Raw genomic sequence first — 6220 nt, forward strand, 5'->3', positions numbered from 1 at the left:
CTTTGATCTTTTTTTTTTTTTTTTTTTTAAGCGAAGCTATATATTTTTTAAGACTATTAACACCATTGTAGTTGTTGCATAGAAACAGTTCCACCTTCCTTTCCATAGACACTTGGAGGAATTTAGCTCTGGTTATTGTCAGAGGTATCTTTTGGAATCTATTGAGTACATATCTCTTGATACAGGAGGTCCATGTGGATTATGAACTGCATAGGTATTTGTGGGTATAAGTCTATTCCAGCCTTGACCTGTTGGCCTCTCACCCACCAAAACCCTTTGCCAACTGTAATTTTCTTACCAGGAGTGTAAGTCCATTTCACTTTTCCTTGGGTACTCATCCCATCAATATGTTTTTTAATCCCTTCTGGAAGGCATATGTTGTAATATCTCTTTAATCTGCCTTTCTTTACTTACTGTGATTCGCTCTAGGTTTCTGCATATTCCTGCAAATGGCTTTTTTTTTTTTTGCATTTTCATAATGTCAGACTCATATTTATTGTGTCTCTATGTCCCATATGTTTCTCTTTTAATTTGCAGCCAGCGATTCTCTTTCCTTTCATCTCTTGGGCATTGTGACTGCTGCTCCAGGGTATGTTTGTAGAGGTGGGGGTGTTGTGTGTGTTTTTCACGATCTGTTGATTGCTCAAATACTCTGGAAGTGGAGCTGACATATGACATCATCTACATCATTTTGTGATTCCTAGGTACTTTGGCAGCCATGCTTATAAAGTCTCTGAGCACTTACCTTACCTCCCACCAATGGCATACAGGGTTCCCCTTTACTAACATTGCTCTATTCTTTCTTGTCTGTAGACTTTTGGATAATGGCCTTTTTGGTTTCCCATTAGTGATATTGCCTTGCAGTTTAAGTTTTCAATTCACTGATAATAGAGCAAATGAGGCACATTTCCAGAGGCTTTTTTCTAAGCATTGACTAAGTATTTACCTGTAGATGTTTCCTTCCTGACATGTGTTTTGCGCCCGTTTTTTGTTGTTGTTGTTGTTTGTTTGTTTGTTTGTTGGCATGCCATACCTGGCCATTTTCTAAGGGTCAATTCAGCTCGGTTGTTCAGTCATTTCCAACTCTTTGTGACCCCATGAATAGCAGTACGCCAGGCCTCCCTGTCCATCACCAACTCCCGGAGTTTACTCGGACAGGTTCATTGAGTCAGTAATGCCATCCAGCAATCTCATCCTCTGTCATCCCCTTTTCCTCTTGCCCCCAATCCCTCCCAGCATCAGAGTCTTTTCCAATGAGTCAACTCTGGATGAGGTGGCCAAAGTACTGGAGTTTCAGCTTCAGCATCATTCCTTCCAAAGAATTCCCAGGACTCATCTCCTACAGAATGGACTTGTTGGATCTATTTCCAAGGGACTCTCAAGAGTCTTCTCCAACACCACAGATCAAAAGCATCAATTCTTCAGTGGTCAGCCTTCTTCACAGTCCCACTCTCACATCCATACAGGACCACAGGAAAAACCATAGCCTTGACTAGATGGACCTTTCTTGGCAAAGTAATGTCTCTGCTTTTGAATATGCTATCTAGGTTGGACATAACTTTCCTTCCAAGGAGTAAGTGTCTTTTAATTTCATGGCTGCAGTCACCATCTGCAGTGCTTTTGCATCCCCCAAAAATAAATCTGACACTGCTTCCACTGTTTCCCCATCTATTTGCCATGAAGTACATGGGACCGGATGGCATGATCTTCATTTTCTGAATGTTGAGCTTTAAGTCAACTTTTTCTCTCTCCACTTTCACTTGCATCAAGAGGCTTTTTTTAGCTCCTCTTCACTTTCTGCCATAAGGGTGGTATCATCTGCATAACTGAGGTTATTGATAATTCTCCCTGCAATCTTGATTCCAGCTTTTGCTTCTTCCACTCCAGAGTTTCTCATGATATCACACTGCATAGAAGTTAAATAAGCAGGGTGACAGTATACAGCCTTGACTTACTCTTTTGCTATTTGGAACCAGTCTGTTGTTCCATGATGAGTTCTAACTGTTGCTTCCTGACCTGCATACAGATTTATATCCAGAAGTGGAATTGCTGAATCATGTGGTAGTTCTATTTTTAATTTACTGAGGAGCCTTTATACTGTTTTCTGTAGCAGTTGCACCATTTAAAAATCTACCCATAACACACAAGGATCCACTTTCTGTACGTGCTTGCCAAGAGTTGTCCTTTCCTTTCTTTCCTTTTACCTTTCCTTTCCTTCATATGTAAATACGCACACATGCACACACAATATTTTCCATATCCTTTTCCATTATTATTTATCACAAACTATGAATATATTTCCTTGTGCTATACAGTAGGATCTTGTTTATCTATTCTATATATTAACATTATAGTTTGCATCTGCTCATCACCAGCTCCCAATCTATGCCTCCCCCACCCTTCCCCTCTTGGTAATCACATAGTCTACTCTCTATGTCTCTCAGTCTGTTTCTGTTTCATAGATAAGTTCGTTTGTACCATATTTTGGAGTCCACATGTAAGTGATACCATATGATATTTGTCTTTCTCTTTCTGACATCCTAAGTATTCTTTTTAATGCTAGTGTACAGTCAAGTGTTTACTTAATTTCTTTTTCAAAATGTTTGTTGCTATTGTATAGAAATCTGCTTGATTTTTAAAATATTTATCTTGTATTCTGCAAGCTTTTTATTACTTCTAATACTTGTGGTTTCTTCAGGATTTTCTATATATAAAAGTATGTTATCTCCAATATACTTTGACTTTTTCCTTTCCATTCTGAAGGCTTTTTTTTTTTTTTTTTAAACAACCAAAACAATAATTCCTTTTTCTTACCTGATTGCTCTGGTTATAGAACTGCCAGTATAATATTGAGCCAAAGTGTGGGATAGACTTCCTCGTGTTGTTCCCAATCTTAGGGGGAAAGCTCTCAGTTTTTCATTATTAAGTATGATGTTAGCTGTGGGTCTTTTACAGGTACCCTTTGATTGAGAAAGTACTCTTCTGTTCTTAGTTATTAAGTGTTTTTAACCCCTATTATGGATAGGTGCTAGACTCAGGGAAATGCTTTTTCTGCAGGCAAATATGTTTTTTGTTCTTTATTGTATTAAAATGGCATAATGTCGATTGACTTTCATATAATGAACCAACTTTGCATACCTGCATAAATCCCACGTGATCATGGCATATAACCTTTTTTATATGTTGTTAGGGTTTTTTTGCCAGTGTTTTGTTGAGGACTCTTGCATCTGTATTCATAAGGGACATTGGTTGTGTGTCTGTGTGTGATGTCTCTGTCTGATCTTGGTATTAGAGAAATACTGACCTCATTTTGCCTGCTATATGGGGAAGAGACATGTGGAGTGAAGGATAAAGCATTGTTGGATTTAAGTTTAGTCAGGATTAGAGGGAGAAATTTAGGATGTATCAGTGTGGATTTGGGGTGAGATTATCAAGAGAGTTCATTCTCAATTTCCTAGGCCTGTGTTAAGTGCTTGACATCGAATTATGCTGTTTGTTAACTATGTAGAGATACTATATACTTTGAATTTGTGCCCTATTTTCTGTATTAATATTTATGAAATTAGTATTTGTGAATCAGTTGTAATGTGCATTTAAGATAAGGGTTTTTTTTTTTTTTTTTTTTCAGTTTTCCTACAAAACAAGATGCCATTGAATAGCTGATGCTTTAAAAAAAGGAGTTGTTAACCTTAAGTCTAGGAAATAAGCTTGTTTGTCTTTAAGATACGGAAACGCATTTAAAAATTATACATTTGCTGAAAAAGATGCAGCTGGTGTGTGGTTAACTTAGAATTCCAGGTTAATCTTCTTTGACTCCAAAGTCCATATTTCTAAACACTGTAAAATAGAATCTTCTTTGACTCCAAAGTCCATATTTCTAAACACTGTAAAGTAGTGCTTTTGTAAAAAAAAATTGTCCTTTACATGTGATTTGACCTAATGAACAGTGGTGGTTTTTTTTTTTCTTTCTTTCTTTCTTTAAATAGAAAATATTAAAATCAACATGGGACAAAGCTACAATTCTCAAGTCATATAGACTTGTAGTCATAGGTTTTTCAGCTGTCATTTAGACTCTTTGATGCTAAATGTCTTTATCTGTAAGATAAGGGTGTTTATAACTACCTTAGAGTTTTGGAGACAAACAAATAGCACATTTTTCTGTACTTAAATAATATGTAGTATATTTATACTTAGGTGGCAGTTTATTTCAAGGAAGCACTGGGACTTGTGGCCACATCCTCCAAGAATAAAAAAAAAAGTACTTAAAATATGGAACGACCATGTATGTTACGTGAAAAAGAACAAGAGCCAGAACCACAGAAAAGCAAGGGAGAAATCAAATAAGTAGATGATGAACACGCTGAACTGATCTTTTTGGAGTGGAACATGTAAATGAAGATGCTGATGTGATCTTTGTGGGGATGACCTCAAATTCAAAACCAGTCATTTCAAACATACTGAACAGAGTTACCCCAGATTCTTGTTCAAGGAGAAAAAAGTATGGTCACTTCAGGAAAGATAATGCTCAGAAATTACAGCCTGTTAATCATGTGACTCCGGCATCAGAAGCAAAGACTGTCTTGCCACTTTCTGTCTCTGAATCAAGATCAACAGATAATCCTATTATTATTGAGCCTTTGTCCAAAGCAGATTCTAAAAATATTTCACCACAAATAGTGCCTAATAGCTTTTCAGAGTTATGTTCTCCTTTGATTACCTTCACAAGTTCATTGCAGCATCCAGTAGAAACAGCAGTTATGCAGGAGCTATGGATAAAAGTCCTCATGTATCAAAGTGACTTTCCACTTCTGAAACAAATAGCACAAATCCCAAAAAGCCTAAACTCAGTGATGGAATTATAGGAGAACATTCTTTAGCTTTGTCCCCTCCAGATATTTTTCAAACAGTGACTACTCAGCAAAGCACACCAGACAGTGTTCATACCTCATTAAGCCATGTTCAGAATGGAGAATCTTATCCAACACATTTTCTAAAGGACAATGTCCATTGCAAACCTATAAGCCCTTTAGGGTAAAATGGACTGACAAAAATTGACTTTCCAAGTGTAGCAAGTCAAAACAAGATTGTTGATCCCACAGAAGGCAATCTGATTGTGTTACTCTGTGACTTCTACTATGGACAGCATATAGGAGATGGGCAGCCAGAACCGAAAACTCACACAGCCTTTAAATGCCTCAGCTGCTTGAAAGTTCTAAAAAATGTCAAGTTTATGAATCACATGAAGCACCATTTGGAGCTTGAGAGGCAGAGAGGTGACAGCTGGAAATACCACACCACCTGCCAGCACTGCAACTGCCAGTTTCCTACTCCCTTCCAGCTGCAGTGTCACATTGAAAGTGTCCATACTTCCCAGGAGCCCTCTGCAGTCTGTAAAATCTGTGAATTGTCCTTTGAGACAGATCAGGTTCTCTAACAGCACATGAAAGATAATCATAAGCCTGGTGAAATGCCCTATGTATGCCAGGTTTGCAGTTACAGATCATCATTCTTTGCAGATGTGGATGCACATTTCAGAACTTACCATGGTAACATTAAGAGTTTACTTTGCCCCTTTTGTCTCCAAATGTTTAAAACTGCAACACCATACATATGTCATTATAGACAGCACTGGGAAAAGTTTTCATCAGTGTTCCAAATGTAGGCTACACTTTTTAACTTTTAAAGAGAAAAGACAGCACAAGACCCAGTGTCATCAAATGTTTAAGAAGCCTAAGCATCTAGAAGGATTACCTCCTGAAACAAGAGTTTTTTTTCAGGTATCACTGGAACCCCTTCAACAGGATTGGTGGAAGTAGCATCCATTCTGTGAACACATCTGATTCTGAACCATCATCTCCCAAATCTAAAAGTAGGAGGCAAAAAAAACAAAACAAAACAAAACAAAAAACCGTTAATTCTACTTTCAGTAAGTCTGAAGCAAGTATTTCAAAGTTAAAAACCCCATTAAAAACAAAAATTCAAATTTTAGAATTATTCAATAATATCAAATATAGGGCAACCAATGTGTAATTTATGTGTTTTTTGTTTTAAATACATGAAGTACAGCTTTGTTTAAATATTGAGATGTTATTTAAAAATATAGTACCTGTTTTTCATATAAGTGTTTTAACATGTACAAATTGTGTGTGTGTGTGTGAGAGAGAGAGAGAAAGAGAGAGGTGGAGAAAGGAAAAGTAACAACGTATTTTGGTATTTCATG

At 37.0% G+C, this 6220-nt stretch overlaps 1 pseudogene; it reads left to right on the plus strand.

The window, feature by feature from the left end:
• The first annotated feature begins 4269 nt into the window (after positions 1 to 4269).
• Positions 4270 to 5926, plus strand: LOC138986880 (zinc finger protein 280B-like; annotated as a pseudogene).
• The last annotated feature ends 294 nt before the right edge of the window (positions 5927 to 6220 follow it).

Source organism: Bos mutus, unplaced genomic scaffold, assembly GCF_027580195.1.
Source record: "Bos mutus isolate GX-2022 unplaced genomic scaffold, NWIPB_WYAK_1.1 CTG2271, whole genome shotgun sequence".
Classification (NCBI taxonomy): domain Eukaryota; kingdom Metazoa; phylum Chordata; class Mammalia; order Artiodactyla; family Bovidae; genus Bos; species Bos mutus.